This window comes from Artemia sp. Qi Xiang Cuo, chromosome 21, assembly GCF_049724085.1.
Source record: "Artemia sp. Qi Xiang Cuo chromosome 21, ASM4972408v1, whole genome shotgun sequence".
Lineage (NCBI taxonomy): Eukaryota > Metazoa > Arthropoda > Branchiopoda > Anostraca > Artemiidae > Artemia > Artemia sp. Qi Xiang Cuo.
The window spans coordinates 41,499,281-41,519,478 of record NC_142814.1 but is presented as its reverse complement, the minus strand read 5'-3'; the positions used below and the strand labels follow the sequence as shown (position 1 = coordinate 41,519,478).

At 40.7% G+C, this 20,198-nt stretch overlaps 1 non-coding gene and 2 pseudogenes across 1 annotated transcript; all 3 read right to left on the bottom strand.

Moving 5' to 3' along the window:
• Positions 1–5,311: 5,311 nt before the first annotated feature.
• On the bottom strand, positions 5,312–7,408 carry LOC148939561 (large subunit ribosomal RNA; annotated as a pseudogene).
• Positions 7,409–8,023: 615 nt separating this feature from the next.
• LOC148939560 (5.8S ribosomal RNA) lies at positions 8,024–8,178 on the bottom strand (annotated as a pseudogene).
• A 1,400-nt stretch (positions 8,179–9,578) lies between these two features.
• Positions 9,579–11,385, bottom strand: LOC148939559 (small subunit ribosomal RNA). The gene has a single exon (XR_016143569.1). It is a non-coding gene; the product is annotated as a small subunit ribosomal RNA (ribosomal RNA).
• Positions 11,386–20,198: the final 8,813 nt, after the last annotated feature.

The following is a 20,198-nucleotide window of genomic DNA, read 5'->3' as shown; positions in this document are numbered from 1 at the left end:
CTGAGAATCCTATTGTCTTAGATTCTCAATAAGAATAAACATATGCCCCAGAATCCTCTTTTCTGAAGGACAGGTATCACCCACCATTGACGTCCTGGCTTTGACTCTCATAGCTAGAACTAATCCAATGAAAATTTTTTGTCTAGTATTCCATTTTAAACTATTTTACTTACTTTTTACTTACTTTTTGGTCGCAATTTTAGAATCCCATATGATGAAATTATCGAGTTCAGGCAATATGACAATACCGCAGAGGATTATAAACAAGAATTCATAAATAGGATAAGAAAAATGTATAAAATAGAAAGACGAGATTTTGAAATACTTAAAATAAGTGAAGATATAAGAAACCTACCCAAAGTCAAAGAAAAAGTAAGATTTTAAGATAGGAGGCTGTGTTTACCTAAGAAATTATGCAAAGACAGAATGCAAAAAACTATACACTAAATTTTCCGGACCATACAGATTAGTCGAAAAGTATGATAACAACTTTAAATTTAAAATGGTGAACCCCGATAATGGGAGAACCTATAAGGCACATGTTAGCCGAATAAAAAAAGCCCAAGTCCCGGAAAAATGGGTATTGCATTCCTCATCTACTGAGTCATCAGACGCTGAAGATAAGCCTCTTAAGTCGAGATTAGCAGAGCGAAAGTCCTTTAATCCCAAGCACGACTATTTCGAAAATGAAAGTGATGAGGAAAACTTTGAAGAATTTCTAGCTATGAAAAACCTAGTTATCCCCAAAAGAAAATCCCTAGTACTCGTGAGAACAAAAACGCCAAAGAACCCAAAAAATTCATCGTTGGAGAGTGCAGGAGAACTAGATTATACGATATCTCCTAAAACACAATTTTCCCCCGATAGAATTTCGACCCCTTGTCCCCCCAAAAGATTTCCAGATGATAAGGTTTCCCCCGTAACCCCAATAAATCGACCCCTTTCACCACAGGAAGACTTGAACACTGCGGTTGAAACTCTCAGTATTGTTGAGAAGAAAACTCCTCCTAAGGGTCAAGCAACAACAAAATCTACGAGAAGCGACGTATTCAATAGATTTACCCATAAGTACTAGGCAAAGTACATTACCTTGGACTAGAGCCCCTATGGATGCCTAGGAAAAACAGTTCATGATATAACAATGTCCAGGATCAAGCCCAAACTACGGACTTCATGGAGGGACACACTAGTGCAAAAATGCCCCATCCCCTGAAGACATGGCATTTAAACAATGGAGAAACCCCGCAAAAACTTTTGATTCCTCTCAGAGTTCTCAAGAGTCTTTCAAGTCTCCCGAGTTGAAAACGCAAAGCGAGGACTTAGAGTATAAACCCTCTACTTCCAGAGGAGTGGAAATTTACGAAAGAAGGGGAGGTGATGCCTCCAGAACCCGAAGCACCACTTCTAAGAGTTCTAATATGTAATCATTGTATTCTAGTTCCGGAGAGTCCGATGGCGACTAGTACAATATGGTTTCTAAAGAAATAAGAACCTCAAAGCAAACTACCACGGCCACACATGCGAAAGAAACAAAAATAAACGTGAAATAATTTTTTAAAAAACAATACACTAATATTGACCAAATATCACACTAATACCATAAAAAGAAAAAAAAACCACAAGAACCAGAACAAAAAGTCACGATACAGTCAGGCAGACCAATTCAGAAACCTGACAGATGAAAATATCCCTAATTAATACTGAGTCAAATGTTCTTGCCGTGGGGAGGTTATGTCCACAACCATCGACTGGTATTCCTCTCTTATTAGTAGATGGAGGCGGATTTCAAATCCATCATGAAAATCAACCTGTAAGCCACCAAAATAAATTCAGAATTAACCAAAAAAAAAATATCAGTGAATACAAAATAATATAAGTGGTGTCAAACCACTAGTGATCAATGAGGAAAGCCCAAAGTAGGAAGCTGGTGGTGGGCTAGTGGCAAAAAGTCCTGTTTGGTAATCTATGCATCGGGGTTAGCGGCATTCCATGACACGACTAGATCCCCACAACCGTAAACAAATGCGTAAAAACCCCCAACCTCGGACCCTTTGTTGAGATGCCTACGGATTTTATACAACGGGGAGTTGGTGTTCCATCACTTCAACGGATGGTGTTTTAGTCAATACATAGTAAACACGAGTACTACGCTCCTCCGTAGAGTTCAACTATACGTCTACAAAATGTTCCATGAACACTATCCCTACCCCGCCGTAAGTTGTGAAATCCAATCTAAAAGGACAGAAAACATTGTGTGGGACTTGTGAGAGGAACTCAGTCACACGCAGCGTGGGTTTTTTTGGGGGCATTATCGTCCTCGTATGTTATATTAAAAAATTAAACTAGGTCCTAATCAAGATGGATATTATCCAAAACAAAAAATTACCAATACAGAAGCGTCTAAGTACGGACTGAACATTTCCAGATCATGGCAACATAATCAAGGCCTATCCGTAAGGCGATAATAGATACAGAGTTTATTACAATAATGAATGCGAAGTAGAGTATAATATATTCGGCAGCTATGGTAGTCGTGGACGAACAAGGAAATCAGATATATGCGAATGAATGGGATTTAACCTACAACCTTCAAGGGTATGCACCCCAAACGTATAAGTATGGATTAGCACTTGCGAATTAGGGGATTAGCACCCTAAATATCGTCCAGCTAGAGGGGAAGTTAAAACAAAATATAGGAGGAGAAGCGCAAAACAACTTGGTTGTTTGCAGTTATTAATAAGACGTTTACAAAAGACTCTCAGTATTAAATATTTCTATTCTAAAGGACCTACTCAAACAGACCTCTTACTCTTTGATAAATGCAAAGCTACAAAAATTTGTTATAATTTAGAGAAAAATCCTCAATATGTTATGTATGAAGGCATACATCATCCCCTAACAGAAATTCAATATTATAAACAATTCTTATTTGACCTGTAACCTAAGTAATATAAATCCCTTGTTAACAAATCATTTCTTAGAATTATTAAAACACATCAAATAAAAAGAGACACATATAAGGTTATTAAAAATAAAATCAAAATAAGATTCTAGGCTTTAAATGTAACAAAAAAAATTATAATGAATGTAATCATCATGGAAACCTCAATGTAACAAGTCATCGTAGCTTCACCCACAATGTATCATTCGCTAAAACTAAAATCAAACATTTCTAGATACACGCTGACTTCTGACGATCACTTGCGCGTACAGTCTTCACCGGACCAGCATAAATCGGAACTAACAAAAAACCGGCGAAAAATCAGAAAGGGATAACATGCATGGAATGTTGCTAACCCTTTAGGTAGATAATTAATTAATCCATAACATGAAAAAATTTACTGGTTGCCTGCAATTAAATAAATCAAATCTAGTGACAGGAACATTACCTTATAATTGTCCACAGCGTTTCGCGTATAAAAAATGTCATAGTGTGAATAACTTAAATAAATTATTGAGTGAATATGGCTTAATAAGAGTAGTAGAAGAGCTAGACTTTGTCACGATACATTTCCTCCTAATGTGACATAGAAATTCCCTAGAAGATAGAGTAATCTCAAGAATAATGGCAAATTTAGTATATTATAACTTCATTACGCGGGTAAGGCCCAAAGCAGTAGAAAGGACCAGACTGGCGGCTACCATGACATTCAGAACTCTCTTACATATTACCCATCCCATTTTTCCGGGAATCCTACCGACCGCGCCATCTATGGCGTTATGGTTTTTGCTTGGTTATGGTTATCTATAGCGTTATAGATTTGTGGCGTTATGGACCGCACCAATTTTAATGGGGAGAGAATTTAATTTCTGACTGCACCACTCCCTATGGGAGGTTTACAAATAGGTTTACTAATAAATTTGATTTCCCTCGTGAGTTGACCAATTAGGTCGAAGAGTTATCAATCTAGGGGTGTAATCACTCTTCGTAGGATTATCATATTCCTCGATAGAGTACCAATGAAGAGCATTCGAACTAGTTGTCAACTCTGGGATGCTAGATGCATGCATATAAAACAGCACAAATAGATAAGTAACATATTTGTTAGACTTACATATTTAGTAGTACAGCACCGAACTTCAGTAATGCACACAGATATACTTCTTAGTAATAATAGCTAATTTCCAATAACAAAAATCCCCGAAAAGTACTTCGTCACTACTTCTAATGACAAAAATCCCCGAAAAGTACATCTTCACTACCTTATAACATGAGTTCTGATTCTGAGTAATAATCACTATTTTACAATTGTCCCATCTCCTCTCGGAGGGCCTACCACTTTACTCTTATGCAGCCAAAATCAAATCATTATGCTGCCAAACTACCCAATAGTTTTTTCCACGATATTCTCATCATTAAATATACACATTCCTGAGAGTACTTCTAAACTAAGTTTTAAACAATGTCCCACTATGTATATCAAAATAATTCGGCGAGATTCCAATCCACCTTAGTACTACTGTTCTTGAGAAAGCCCGTACTTTTTCTGATTTTCAAATCTGTCAATAGTGATTGGAAATATTTGAGAATCTTTTGTCTCGTAGAACAAAAGTTTTACAAAGTACCCTGGAGTACCTCTGAAATAATCCTCACTTGCCTTGAGCTGTTTAAAAAGATATTTAACTGATAAATAAATGAGGGTTTGAAACGGAATTTAAAACCTAATTAAGGGAGTTTGATTGACCGAGGAAGTATATTTAGAATGAAATTGATTTTCCCTATTTAAAGTATATATTGTACACGGTACACTTGCCTCCGCTTAACTGAGTAATTGAAGCGACCATGAAAGTAGTGGTATTTCATTGCCGACGTTACCATCTCCCACTTATGCTACACTTCTCCTGTCACTCCACAATGCCGAACTAGAGTCAAGCTCAACATAGTCTTCTTTTACGCAGACGTTTAAGAGAGTCATAGTTACTCCCGCCGTTTAACCGTGCTTCGTTGAATTTCCTCACTTCGACATTCAGGGCACTGGGCAGAAATCACATTGCGTCAACACGTGATGGCGCCTTTGCAATGCTTTGTTTTATTTGAATAGTCAGATTCCCCTGGATCCTGCCAGTTCTGAGTTGGTCATTCATTGGGTGCCGAGGCTCCGCACCAAGCCGAAGCAAGGCACTAAGAGTACTGCTTGGGCCGTCCACGACCAGCTTGAGAAGGGATCGAGCACCCTTGCAAGCACCCAAGCCCAACTCGGTAGCCAGTTGCATCTTGCTCCATGCCCGACACCCTCAACCTTCAGAACCAATCCTTATCCCGAAGTTAAGGATCCAATTTGCCAATTTCCCTTACCTACATTCATATATCGCCTAGAGGCTGTTCACCTTGGGGGACCTGATGCGGTTATCGGTACGGTCTGGTTGGAGGAGTAACGTGGCCTCACAATGGTTTTCAAGGACCGACAAGAATGCACGGACGTCGCTCAAATGCAACGCTCTTCGAAGATTAACCCTATCTCTCCGCGGAGGAATTCCAGGGTTTGTATCTCCCTTACACAGAAAAGAAAACTTCCCGGCACTCCCGCCAGCTTCCCATGGCCAATTCTCGTTGCCGAGACGGATACGAGGATCCGAACGTTACCCCAAACAGGTTCCCGAATAAAAACGGGATTCCCTTTCGCCCTTGCCACGAGCCTCACGCTTTGCGATCAACACTTCGTGTATCTTTTTTTCAACGCTCGTCTTGTGCTACCATTTCAGGTTGTCTTAGGACCGACTGACCCATGTCCAACCAATGTTCACATGGAACCCTTCCCCACGTCAGGCCCCAAGGATCTCTCTCGAGTATTTGCTACTACCACCAAGATCTGCGCTACTGGCCGCTACAGGCAGGCTCACGCCCAAACCCTTCAACGGAACCAATGTGACCTCCCTACCCACCGCCGCGTCAGCGACGATCACCAAGGACAGACGAGCTCTGAGACCGGTGGTCCGGTATCAGCACAATGCTAAAGCGCCTCCCATTTTAAGGGCTAGTTGCTTCGGAAGGTGAGTTGTTACACACTCCTAAGCGGTTTCCGACCTCCATGGCCACCGTCCTGCTGTCTGGAGCAACCAACTCCTTTCCGTGGGATCGGGAATATGCATTGGTTATGGCACTTTAACCGGACATTTCGTTCATCCCACAGTGCCAGTTCTGCTTACAAAAAGTGGTCCACTGGGCACTCGGTTCCGAAATCCTTGCCGCCACCAACACCAAGGTCGACAAGGCGTATCACCCATTGAAAGTTTGAGAATAGGTTGAGGCCGTTTCGGCCCAAAGGCCTCTAATCATTCGCTTTACCGGATGAGACTCCCGTCTCCTTTGCTTGAGCACAATCTATCCTGAGGGAAACTTCGGAGGGAACCAGCTACTAGATGGTTCGATTAGTCTTTCACCCCTATACCTAGCTCCGACGATCGATTTGCACGTCAGAATCGCTTCGGTTCTCCATCAGGGTTTCCCCTGACTTCGACCTGGCCAGGCATAGGTCACCATCTTTCGGGTCCCATCATGTGTGCTCTAGGAGCTTCGCATCCGCAACGGGATCACGACGCCCCTGGGATGGGCCCTCTTCAGTGGAGAGGGATCTCCCATCAGCATCGTAAGCAATTTTTTAACTTTCATTCTGCCATCGGTCTTCTCATCGACCTACGACTCGCACATTAGACTCTTTGGTCCGTGTTTCAAGACGAGTTGGATGGAACTCGCCTACTCTCCGCTCACCCGGGAGACCCACAAAGAGGCTCCCAGCAACAGAAGCCGGGCCGAATCGTTGCCGGGAGTCCAGCGTTTTGAAGCCGAAGCAACGAAAGCACTGGGTCCTTTGACAACGTTCCAGCCGCGTGTGGATTGCGAATCCACCTGGGAATACACGCCGTGAGCAACGTAGATGACCAGCATGATCAGAGAACAGCCGAGGCTGACCACGGTGACCACATCAGCACTGGCAACCCGTAAACGATGATCCCGAAGGTAGCTCGAACTTCGAAAGTCCTTCCGTTTTAAACTCCTGTAGGATTTCACGCAATGTTGAACTCTCTCTTCAGAGTTCTTTTCAACTTTCCCTCGTGATACTTGTCTTCTATTGGTCTCATATTCGTATATAGCCTTAGATGGAGTTTACTCTCTGATTAGCGCTGCATTCTCAAGCAACACGACTCTAGAGAGACCTCAGAATGCCAAGCGTTCATCCGTCCTACTGGCCTGACACCCTCTCTGGGCAATCGGGCCACATTCATGAGGACTTTAGACTGGTGAAACGACGGTCTTACGAGGCTTCCAAACACTGCATCGGTCGAAATTGCCTCCCGAAGGATTCAATTGACCCTTAGTGCATGGCTTATCCCTCTTCGCTCGCCGCTACTAGGGGAATGCTTGTTAGTTTCTTTTCCTCCGCTGACTAATATGCTTAAGTCAAGCGGGTCGTCTCGCCTGAGCTGAGGCCAGGGGGTTTTATATAAACTGACAGGGTCATTTGTTTTTCACACCATTCATCCAAAGTCACCTGGTCACCACTAACCCTGTAGTGCCAGAATGCCCCTTGGAGTCATCAGTTCAACATCAAATAAACCAATTTCCTACTACCAAAGTCATAGTAGTCCATTCCTGTACCGAAGGCTGTCAGTCAAAGTGTTTTAATTAAGAAGAATTTGGATTTATCCTCATTTTGGTTTCTACTGTGCACAACCCATAATGATAACACTCCTCTCGTTCCGCCAACAAGGAGCTCAGTTACCATTACCCAGTTGGGTGACAAGTAAAAGGGTTATCCACAAAAGGCATAGTCCTGGGCCATGTATACTTGATGTACCATGCAATCTTTGCACTCTTTGTACCATGAATTCCCTAAACCACTGCCAAAAGAGGCAAATGAGACCAGCATAACGAGACCAATACCTCTCACCAAATCCTCTCATCATCAACAGCTGACACAAAACTTGACGAGATCACTTACATTCTCTATAGGTTGTAATCAAAAACAAATAGTATCAAGGAGCCTCGCAGTGATGGTAAACATTACCGTATAAAAGCAACATCCGTCTCTCAGACAGACGAAGTCCAAGCTCAAATGCTGTACATGCAATTTTATTTCAATATATATACATTCCATTTGTTATGCAGTTCGCATGGAATCACGCGTCTAGCTGCGTTCGTCTTCGTAATGTGAGCCAAGTGATCAATCCTTCAGGGTCATTTTTAATGAATATTTCCAGTTTTCCCTTAAGTAAGGCCAATGCAATTGCACCCTTGCACACCTCAACCCATGCTATATTGGGGCAAGCTCACTTTCACTCCCTTTAGTCTTGCAGAGTGGTATCCATGATCCTGGAATCACTGAGCCACTCTAGTCCCCATATAACTATTTTTCACTATGAATTCACACGTAGAAAATATACATCGAGAGTTCAAGAGCATATTGGCTTATTGCTTGCAAAATCGATGCTACATTAGTGCAATCGCAGTGCAAGACTTTGGCTCACCTGAGGACTCACGCGCCTCTCTTTTGACCAAGCCAATCCCTTCGTCTCGCACCACTTGGGCCCTCAGGAAGGGTAAAGAGTGCTTCCCAGGCTCCACCAAAATGTTACTGGGGCAGCAACTACCACAGTGTTAGTAATCTGATGTCCACTATATCAGATGGCATGAACTTGGCCCACATACACAACTCAAGATTTATCACAAGCTTTGCATGCTCGTTTCCTCAGAGAGCCCCCACTAAAGAGCAAGATATAATCACTTGTTGCTGCCAAAAGCAAACCCTCCATCCTTGTAATGGATACAGACACCAAGACCTCAAGACAATACCCAGTCATCATCTCGTGGCCCCCCACACACAAATATGCTGCTGGGGCAACAACACTCACCTCAGTTTTGGTTCATCTCATCATGACGTCATAGTGATTCCATTGAGACTTACTACCTTAACAGACTTTGCATGCTCTACTCTTCTGAGAGCCCCCACTACAGAGTCAGCTCAGGTAGTCCTCACAGTCAATGGTCTCACCATTTCTCCATTAGTAGTGAACCAAACTTTGAGGCAATCATCCCCACAATAACTGCCTCAAAACCCCCATTCCTCAAGACTCCGTTGAGCACTCCTTTCTTTAACGAACGCTCCCGTGTACGATGCTACAAGAGGGTATTGCTCACACACGGACAACCAATTTGTGCACCTCAAACACCAAACACGGGAACGTGTATCAATAACAACTGTACCGTAAGTAATATGTGATATATTTAAAATATGAAAAATAAAATTGTTTCCCTCTAAAAATACTTCACAGTCAATGGTCCTCACTTCATAGTCCTCACAGTCAATGGTCTCACCATTTCTCCATTAGTAGTGAACCAAATTTTGAGACAATCATCCCCACAATAACTGCCTCAAAACCCCCATTCCTCAAGACTCCGTTGAGCACTCCTTTGTTCAACGAATGACCCCCATGAATGATGCTGCACAAGGGTACTCCTCACACGCGGAAAACCTACTTGTGCATCTCAAACACCAAACAAGGGAACATGTATCAATAACAACGATTAGACAAACTACTGACCACAGGGACCAAGAGTCTCCTTTTCGCTTATCAAACGCTAATGATCCTTCCGCAGGTTCACCTACGGAAACCTTGTTACGACTTTTACTTTCTCTAAACGATCAAGTTAGAACAACTTTCAACGACACCACGAGCGGCCCGGAGGCTGCCCTGGCGAGACGTCCGAAGTTCTCACTAAATCATTCAATCGGTAGTAGCGACGGGTGGTGTGTACAAAGGGCAAGGACGTAATCGACGCAAGCTAATGACTAGCGCCTACTAGGGATTCCTGGTTCATGGGGATCCTTGCAGCCCCCAATCCCAACCACGGAAGAGGTTCAGTGGTTACCCGGTCCTCTCGGACAGGGAGGACGCGCTAATTCTTCCAGTGTAGCGCGCATGCGGCCCAGGACATCTAAGGGCATCACAGACCTGTTATTACTCACTCTCATATGGCTAGACACCACTTCTCCCTCTAAAAAGAGCGATCCGCCAATAGGATCCATTGTCTATTTAGCAGGCTAGAGTCTCGTTCGTTATCGGAATTAACCAGACAAATTGCTCCACCACCTAAGAACGGCCATGCACCACCACCCACTGAATCAAGAAAGAGCTCTCAATCTGTCAATCCTTCCAGTGTCTGGGCCTGGTGAGGTTTCCTGTGTTGAGTCAAATTAAGCCACAGGCGCTACTCCTGGTGGTGCCCTTCCGTCAATTCCTTTAAGTTTCAGCTTTGCAACCAAACTTCCCCCGGAACCCAAACACTTTGGTTTCCCGGAAGCTGCCCGCGGAGTCATTCCAGTAACGTCTGCGGATCGCTGGTTGGCATCGTCTATGGTTAGAACTAGGGTGGTATCTGATCACCTTCGAACCTCTATCTTTAGTTCTTGATTAATGAAAACATTCTTGGCAAATGCTTTCGCAGTTGTTCGTCTTGCGAAGGTCAAAGAATTTAACCTCTAACGTCGAAGTACGAATGCCCCAGTCTGTCTCTTTTAACCATTACCTCAAGTCCAGAAAAACAACATAATAATACCGAGGTCCTATTCCATCATTCCATGCTGTGATATTCAGGCGCGGTGCACCTGCTTTAAGCACTCTAATTTGTTCAAAGTAAACGTATCGGCCACCCAGGACACTCGGTTAAGAGCACCCCGAACGATCCAATGAATTGTCCGATTGAGGCAGTGACCACCATGAGGTTGCCCCACCGAACAAGACCCATATCCAACTATGAGCTTCTTAACCGCAGCAACCTTAATATACGCTATTGGAGCTGGAGTTACCGCGGCTGTGGCACCAGACTTGCCCTCCAACGGATCCTCGTTAAAGGATTTAAAGTGTACTCGTTCTAATCACAGGGCCCCGGATGAGTCCTGCATCGTTATTTTTCGTCCCTACCTCCCCGTGCTTGGAGTGGGTAATTTGCACGCCTGCTGCCTTCCTTGGATATGGTAGCCGTTTCTCAGGCTCCCTTTCCAGAATCGAACCCCGATTCCCCGTTTCCCGTTGCAACCATGGTAGTCGCTTAGCCTACAATCGAAAGTTGATAAGGCAGACATTTGAAAGACACGTCGCCGGTTAGAGACCGTGCGATTGGCTATAGTTATTCAGAGTCACCACGAGACGAGCCGAAGCCCGATTGGTCTTGATCTAATAAAGGTACCCCTTCCGTGAAATTGGGGCTTTTGTGCATGTATTAGCTCTAGAATTACCACAGTTATCCAAGTAGGATATGGTACGATTTAAGGAATCATAACTGATTCATTGAGCCATCCGCGGTTTCGCCCACTGGGGGCTTGTGCTTAGACATGCATGGCTTAATCTTTGAGACAAGCATATGCTACTGGCAGGATCAACAAGGTAACACATTCACGTTACCATCTGGCACATTAGAAACACAGTGAACCATTGAGATTTCTATTCTAGGAATACAGCCACCATGCCATCGTCCTTTCACGACTTTTTAATCCCATAGTCAAAGCCTCTTATGGTACCAAAATCATTACCGAATCAAGGATTGCACAATATCCAAGATTCGTCTAGCTCAACAGATGTTAGGGTCCTAGTGATTCCCTGTGGGTCAAAACCAAATCACTCTGAACCCACCATCAGCGTATAGTGTTATTGAAACGCTAACCCCTTGGAAAGCAGTCCTAGTGTAATCCTAGTGCAATCGAAACCACTATGCTTGCACTAACAATCGCTAAAAGGCCTCTCGCTGGTAGCAGTTGGATGGTCCAACTAACATTTTTCAATTTCAAACAGACTCTTCCTTTGTACACAGCCACAATAGACATTTCCTTTATTGGGCGTGTGATTCAAGCCACCTTTTTGTGAATCTGATCAAGACTTGCCGTGACAACAAAAGAGCTAGGTATACAAAACAATCCCACAAGGAACTGAAGGGCACCGAGGCTCTCTTTCCTTGGGGTCTCTCCTGGCATACAAGCCCAGTTCACATTCCTCGCTATTTCAATTCAATTGTAATCAACTAGGTACAACTACACAGGTGCCCGGATGCTTGTGGCCGTGAATGGTAAGACCGTTTCTCAAGCGAAGCTACCATGTGCTACACCAATACCAACAATAGATTCATTTTGACATGGATATCGCCTAGCCCATGTCCATCGCTTCCATCAATCACGCTCAATTTTTCTTTTCTATAGTAACCCCCTCATATAAGGTCTGTGGATTATCGGCAGGGGTTCAGAATCAAAATTTTTAATTAATTATTAAACAAATTTTGGACATTTTCAGAATTGGGATCTCAAGTCCACCAGCCTGAATGGTTGAAACCAACAAGCCATCTCATCTTCATGTGAATTTGAGGCCAATTTAAGACATATATGGGAGTCAAACTTTCACTTGACTTCTAAATACAAGATAGAAGCGACAGATTTGATCTGTCAAAGTCTGACTGACCAATTGGTGTAACTACTACGAGCCTTGCAATAACAACAAACAGACCAAAACATACCCTACAAGCCCTAGAAGAAATGAAAGGCACATGGGCTCTCTCTCTCTCTCTCCTTGGGCCTTCACTGGCATGCTAGTCCACTTCCCTTTTTAGATGTTTCAAATTCCACACGCATCAACTGCGTACAGATACACAGGTGCACGAATGCTTATGGCCGTGAATGGTAAGACCGTTGCTCAAGCGAAGCTACCATGTGCTACACCAATACCTACAATAGTTTCATTTTGACATGGATCTCGCCTAGCCCATGTCCACCGCTTCCATCAATCACGCTCAAGTTTTCTTTTCTATAGTGATCCCCTCATATAAGGTCTGTGGATTATAGGCAGGGGTTCAGAATGCAAATTTTTAATTAATTATTAAACAAAATTTGGAGATTTTCAGAATTGGGGTCTCATTCAAGCAGCCCTTTTTAAATTCCACACACATCAACTGGGTAGAGCTATCACAGGTGGACGGTTGCTTAAGGCCGTGAATGGTAAGACCGTTGCTCAAGTGCGATGCTACCATGTGCTACACTAATACCAACAATAGATTCATTTTGACATGGATATTGCCTAGCTCATGTCCACCGCTTCCATCAATCATGCTCAATTTTTCTTTTCTGTAGTGACCCCCGCATATAAAGTCTGTGGATTATCGGCAGGGGTTCAAGATGCAAATTTTTAATTAATTATAAAACAAAATGTAGACATTTTCAGAATTGGGGTCTCAAGTCCACCAGCCTGAATGGTTGAAATCCACTAGCCATTTCATCTCATACAATACACTCAGCGGCGGATATTCCACGCACACGCACACACCACACAGTCACACAGTGAATGGTTAAACTGTTGCTCAAGCACTAACCATGCTCTACATACATACCAACACTATTTTCTGTCATTGTCACATGGGATCCTAATTTAGTCCTTGTCCACTGCTTAAACCTGTGAATGGTTAGACCGTTGCTCATGCGATAACCATAAGCTACACACATATCAACAATGTTTTTTTTTTCATTTTCACATGGCATCATAATCTAGACCTTGTCAGTCGTGAATGGCTAGACCAATGCTCAGGCGGTAACCATGTGTTATACACATATCAACAATTTTTTTTATTTTCACATGGGGTCCCAATCTAGCCCAGGATCGCCGCTTCCATCACACAAGCCCATTTTTTGGGGGGTTCTATAATTGTACCCTTATACTATGCTTCTTTCCACCTAGTCTCTCTCCAATCATCTTCCAAATAGTACCTATGTATCGCTTAAGCTCGGCCCCGCAATCAGAGCAAATTTCAAATTTTTCAAGTTTTGGGTCACTTTCCCAAGACTCTGGGCAGGTAGGCGCCGCAAAAATTTTTCCCAAATTCTTCTCTCACCTTAGGAGTGGTTAAAGGAAGCTTTAGGTAGTAAATGATTAGACCGTTGCTCAAGCGCTAACCATCTGCAACACACATAGCATGCATATGCATTACTCCTGCCATTTACCCGTACCCCAGCCATTTAAACATTTGCCACTCAATTACTTGGACTATCTGTATTGGCTTTTCTCTGTCTACAATTAGCCATGTCTTGATGCAATGCAACCTATGCTACAACCTACTGTAAAATACTTGATAACTTCAATTCAAAATTAACGGACAATTCAAAATACTGATTTGTCCTAGGTGATTGGATGGATGAGTAAGGTCTAGACCTTGTTCAAGTTCTCATTTATCTCAGTTACGAAATTAGGAAGACAGTTTTTTTTAGTTTTTTTACCAAGTAATTACCTGTAATATATTAAATGAATAAATAGATCTTAAAGCGAGTAATGCTTAGATTGAATATGAATATCATGCTTAAAACGAAAACAAGTATTTTCCTGTTTAAGTATAAATGAAACTTAAAACGAACAGAAATTAAATAAACAATCAATGCAAACAAAAATACAGTATATTTTAATGTAAATTAATAAGTAAATTTTAAAACGAGTGAAACTTAAATTGAATATACAAATGAAGCTTGAAACGAACAAAAATCACCACAAACAAGAGTTTGGGTATGACCTCCTTCTCTTACTGTAAAAGTCTAAAACCTACTGCGTATGAGACTGGGTACAGTAGTAGAGTAGGAACTACCATTTTGCGTACGCCCCCGTACAAACAGGTTGTGTGTGTATTTTCAAGTAATTGGGTTACCAGGGTCATTTGCCTATTACAATGAGCTCTACATGGCTTGGCAGACATGTTTTTTTTATTATGACATCGATTTTTTGTGACGAGTATAACTTGATTGGTGATTAGGATTTGAATATTTTTTAGGTTAAATCCGTGGTCATTCATCTGTAAGTTGATTAGTAGGTTTTTTTTTTAAACTTGGCTAATAGGTTTTTAAACCTATTACTACGAACGCTACATGCATTGCATTTTTTGGAACTAGGAGCGAGATTGTGTGATGCTATCAGACTGGTTTCGTTTCATGGGTTCATTAATAGAACGACTAATGTTTTTGAAAAGGGTAATTACTTCTTTAGTTTACGAGATTTGCGAATTTTTTGCGAAAAGATATTTGCGTAAAGGTATTGCGATGGTTAGGAATGCCTCACGGGTAATTAAAGAATGGGATGCTTGCATCAATAATACAAAGAATAAGCTCAGATACTTAATAGATTTGACGCTTACAAGAGACAGTGCTAGAAAGTATTCAATAGCTTAATTGGAAAGTAACGATAGAATGACATTGTGACTTGAACTAGCTTTACCTCGCCGATGTGGTCTGTATAATACATAAGTAACGTTTGAAAAATATTGTCAATTTAAAAAGAAATGGCTGAAAAGTGTTTTGAGGGGGATGGGTTGCATGGAGGGGTGAGGTGCACGAGGGGTCAGTTAAAGGGGATACAGGTGCGCCGGGGGTTTCGGTTATACACGGGTTCAGTTACAAGGGGGATCCAGTTGCACGGGAGTTGAGTTAAATGGGAATTGAGTTCCACGAGAGTAGTGCTTTGTCATGGTTTAGCCGTGAGGTCCCTTACCACAACCCCAAAGGGCTCCGATCCCCCCACCCCAACCCCGAAGGAACCCCTCCCCCGGTCCTCAAAGGTTCTCTAGGCTCCCAAAGGGCCCGTGGTTTACCTTGTAACTTTTACATTCTCTTGATTTTCAAAGTTCCGTTTGAAGGACGCTATTTTTATCCGGGGGCTCAGTTAAAGGGGATACTGTTGCACGGGGTTTCGGTTATACAGGGGATTCAGTTACACGGGTGATTCAGTTGCACGGGGGTTGAGTTAAATGGGAATTGAGTTCCACGAGAGTAGTGGTTTGTCGTGGTTTAGCCGTGAGGTCCCTTACCACAACCCCAAAGGGCTCCGATCCCCCCACCCCAACCCCGAAGGAACCCCCGAGTCCTCAAAGGTTCTCTAGGCTCCCAAAGGGGCCGTGGTTTACCTTGTAACTTTTACATTCTCTTGATTTTCAAAGTTCCGTTTGAAGGACTCTGTTGTTTTACGAGGGTTCAGTTAAAGGGGATACAGTTGCCCGGGAGTTTCGGTTCTGCAGGGGATTCAGTTACAAGAGGGATTGAGTTGCACGGGGGATGAGTTAAATGGGAATTGAGTTCCACGAGAGTAGTGCTTTGTCGTGGGTTAGCCGTGAGGTCCCTTACCACAACCCCAAAGGGCTCCGATCCCCCCACGCCAACCCCGAAGGAACCCCCCCCCCGGTCCTCAAAGGTTCTCTAGGCTCCCAAAGGGGCCGTGGTTTACCTTGTAACTTTTACATTCTCTTGATTTCCCCAACCCCGAATGAACCCCCCAGTCATCACAGTGTTTCTCGGCGCCCCCCAGGACAGGTGATGTCCTTGTAACTTTTACCGTCTCGGTATAGCCAAATGTCGGTTATTATTTCGATGTTGAGTGTCGAGGGGTTCAGTGTACGGGGCTTAACCTTTACTGAGTTTTCGGGTATACAGATGTTCAGTTAGAAGAAGAATTGAGTTGCACGGGGGTTGAGTTAAATGGGACTTGAGTTCCACGAGAGTAGTGCTTTGTCGTGGTTTAGCCGTGAGGTCCCTTACCACACCCCCAAAGGACTCCTAGCCCCCCACCCCCACCCCGCAGGCACCCCCCCCCGGTCCTCAAAGGTTCTCTAGGCTCCCAAAGGGCCCGTGGTTTACCTTGTAACTTTTACATTCTCTTGATTTTCAAAGTTCCGTTTGAAGGACTCTGTTGTTTTAAGCCAGTGTAATTTTTTCTTTACATGGTGTTCGTTCAAAAAAGCGAGAATTTCTGTTAAATAAATAATTCTTATATTTTTTCCGTTCAATTGAAGGCGAGTATTTCTGTTAAATAAATAATTTTTATACCTTTTAGAATGACGTTACGGGGTTTGAGGGGGCTCTATTGTTTTAAGCCGTTTGATTTTTCTTTACATGGTGTTCGTTCAAAAAGCGAGGATATTCCGTGTGATTTTTTTGGGAAGTTTAATGAATTTATTAGTTACCGAGAGTTCAATGACTCCTCCCCTCAATGACTTCCAGGGGTTTTATGACTCCTCCTCACAATGAATTCAGATGGTTTTAGGACTCATCCCCCTAGCCATAACTCCATTCAACCTTGAGCGAAGATATAAAAGTTTAATGAAGTATTTTTCTGCTTAACAACTACATTAATAACTTCCAAGATGATAGCTTTTTGTACATAACTTAAAATGTCAAAATATGCTTACAGTCCTAACAATTACGCTCTGTGATTGGTCAGAGACACGATGTGACTTTCCCACTGGTATTCTATGACTGGTTATTGACACTACCTAATGTATTGCATGTATTAAATCAGTATTTTTTACGCAGTGGAACGATAAACACATAAGTCATATCTTAAAAAAAAGTGAAGATGGAGCATTTTAATAAAGTGTGTTTACATAACAAGGTTATTGTAGCATTGAATGCCGACAAAGAGAAGTATTTAAACTTTGAAACAAGTACAGGTGGTAGCACTATTGGAAATGTATGCATGCATTGTCATGACAGTAAGGAATTAAATTTCTTTGGAATACCGAAAAAATTCAACTCTTATGTTGGTGGTTACGCGAGATTGAGATCTCCAGAGATGATTGCACTCAAAGAGAATGCCAACATAAAAATAATCATTGATGATAGAGGACAACTCCTTGCTACTGTTGCAGGTAACACATTACCTACTGATACATCCAATCGTCACCTTTGGGGTATTAGCATTCAACGGAAGATCATTAAAAGAAAGGCCTACTCTTCTACTAATATCGTAAACCATATCTTGTCTACGTGCCGAAACTGTTACCTGTGTAAAAATAATGTGATAATAGACAGTGAAATTGCCAGAAAAATAAAAAGGGCATTGTCAGAAAATATCACGATGGAATATAAAGATAAATCGATGAAAAACAAAGCACCAGAAAACGTTACTGTCATTGCTCAAACCGTCATTGAACCAAATACTACCAAACACGAAAAGAATATTGAGCATGTTGATGAGACACTAGCAAAAATTGTGTGTGACTCAAAATAGAATAATGATTATTCTACTGATTACGAACTAAGAAAAGACAATAGCTACAATATCAAGGGAGAACATGGTGAACTATTTTATGGAACAGATTCAAAATGTCCAAAGTTAATCATTGATATTAATAATGTATCGTAATATATTTTTTGTATTAATATTCTACATAGCATTATTTCATTAAAAATATATTATGCATTACATTGTTATGTGTTCATTATTTTTAGAGTAAGCTAGCATATCAAACGTTTAGAATGTCTAATAAAACGTCGGAGATGTAAGAAAAGGAATTTGCATACATCTATTGTCAGACACATGGGGATAAATTCTTTCTTGAATTCACCTCCTGGATAAATAAAAAAAGACATTTCATTCAATAAATTATGACGAAACTCTAAGTAAGCAACAAACTCTTTCTTGAAGTTACCTCAGGGATACACAATGCAGAAATTTCATTTAAGAAATTATCAAAAATTGTAAGTAAGCTTTAATTGTAAGCTTTATTTCATTTTTTAAGGTTAATTTAGACTAGGTTACGTGCGCGCACGTAACCTAGTCTAAATTAACCTTAAAAAATGAAATAAAGCTATGTCGAGTTTGCATGTCTCTCCTGATTGGTCCCTAAAAAACCAGTCTGGTTGAAAACGTGGAGTTTGAATCAGTGGGGAACCCCTGCTCGTTTGGAAAGGTGCCAAGGAAAGGCATACAAATAGCATGTAGTTTCAAAACGTGTGTTGACTTGAAGAAAGAAATTGTTACTTACTGAGAATTTTTTAATAATTTCTTGAATTAAATTTCTACATCATGTAGCTAAGTGAAAATTGTTTGTGATAAAGAGAAAAAAAGTTACTTACTTGCGATTTTTTCATAATTTCTTGAATGAAGTATCTGTACTGTATATCCAAGAGGTGAAATCAATAAAGAGTATGTTACTTACTTACAAATATTTTCATAATTTCTTGAATGAAATTTCCGTATTGCATATCCAAGAGTTGACTTCAAGAAAGAAATTGTTACTTACTGAGAATTTTTTTTATAATTTCTTGAATTTAATTTCTAAGTCGTATATCTAACTCGTGTAAACATTAAAGAGTTTGTTACTTACTTAGAATTTTGTCATAATTTCTTGAACGAAATGTATTTTTGTTAATCAAACATGTGAATTCAAGAAAGAATTTGCTAATTAGTTACAATTTTTTCATAATTTATTGAATGAAATTGTGCATCCAAGAGTTGACTTCAAGAAAGAAATTGTTACTTACTGAGAATTTTTTCATAATTTCTTGAATTAAATTTCTACATCATGTAGCTAAGTGAAAATTGTTTGTGATAAAGAGAAAAAAAAGTTACTTCCTTGCGTTTTTTTCATAATTTCTTGAATGAAGTATCTGTACTGTATATCCAAGAGGTGAAATCAATAAAGAGTTTGTTACTTACTTAGAATTTTGTCACAATTTCTTGAACGAAATGTCTTTTTGTTTATCCAACAGGTGAATTCAAGAAAGAATTTGCTACTTAGACTGAGAACTTTTTCATAATTTCTTGAATCAAATTGTGTATCCAAGAGATGACTTCAAGAAAGAAATTGTTACTTACTGAGAATTTTTTCATAATTTCTTTAATTAAATTTATACATAATGTAGATAAGTGACAATTTTTTTTGATAAATATAAAAAAAAATTTAATTAATTTCGATTTTTTAATAATTTATTGAATTAAATTTCTACATCGTGTATCTAAGTCATGTAAACAATAAATAGTTTGTTACTTACTTAGAATTTTGTCATAATTTCTTGAACGAAATGTATTTGTTTATCCTGCAGGTGAATTCAATAAAGAACTTGCTACTTACTTACAAGTTTTTCATAACTTCTTCAATGAAAATTTCTGTATTGTGTATCCAAGAGGTGATTTCAAGAAAGAATTTGTTACTTACTTACTTACAATTTTTTTCATAGTTTCTTAAATGAAGTTTCTGAATTGTGTATCCAAGAGGTGACTTCATTAAGTTTTTTTTTAATTTATTAAAATATAAATATTCTAACGAAAAAGTGTGGTTTAAGCTTAAATATTTTTATTACTTAAATGTATTAAAAGATTTTTTTTTTTTTAGAAAGAAAAAAAAAACAACATCAAATTTTTACATAAAAATAGTACTTAGAGTTCACTCTTAAACATCCACAAACGATGGT